Consider the following 976-nt stretch of genomic DNA (forward strand, 5'->3'; position numbering starts at 1 on the left):
TGGTTTCTTCTTCTTCTTCGATGGTGGAACGATTGCGCCTCCGGGCTTTCTTCTTCATTGTGTTTTTATGTGGTGAGATCAGATCTGGAAGGTGAGAGATAGAGGAGAGAAACGAAAGATAGGGAGACTGAGATGTGTTTTAAGTTTGTTTTAGTGGCTTATTAGAATATAATATTTGTGAGACAAGAAAGGAGAGTATGGTGATATATAGCACAAATGGTAAAGCAAAAGGTTATAAAAGGAAAGTATAATTAATTTTAATTTTAAATGATTTTTTATCCAAATATTTGATATTACAAAAATGCCCCTGAGAGTTTGGGAGGGAAAATGTTCCAGGCACTTCTGTTATTATATATATATAGATATAGATTCTGTCCTAAACAGATGCAACTCCATTAACTGCAGTGTAGTTTATAACTCATCAACTATACATAAATGAAATGCCAATATTTGTGCACATGTTATATTGTGTATTAAACTTAGGAACGGAACGAGTTACCGTTTCAGGGCTGCTGTTGCCATTCCTGAATGGCATAGTAGAGAGCGTAGTTGGGGATTAGATCGCAATGATCAAGTGTCAGGTTTGTCATTGGCGAGGTCTCATGACCACTATACAACCATCCTTTAATTTGATAGCATCCGCTTCATATGTAAACCCATCAGCTGCTATGTATGGATCTTCCATCACTTCCTGTAAACCCCAAAAGCGAAAAAAACACAAAGCAAATGTTAATCATAAAGTGCTACATGGAAGACCAGGTATACTGCATCCCATAGAGCAGTTTAGCTTGAAGCCCACACAGCTGTTCAGTAGGCAGTATTTACCAAGATCAGCAGTGTGGAGATTATGTCTAAAGTGGGCATATTCCTTGTGCGCACAGACACTTGCTACTGACTGCTAAACTACTGACTGCTAAACCACTGAGTTACTGTGATTACATCCTGTCATATGCTCTATTAGGTCGGGGTGTGGGGA

Source organism: Ipomoea triloba, chromosome 3 (assembly GCF_003576645.1).
Source record: "Ipomoea triloba cultivar NCNSP0323 chromosome 3, ASM357664v1".
Lineage (NCBI taxonomy): Eukaryota > Viridiplantae > Streptophyta > Magnoliopsida > Solanales > Convolvulaceae > Ipomoea > Ipomoea triloba.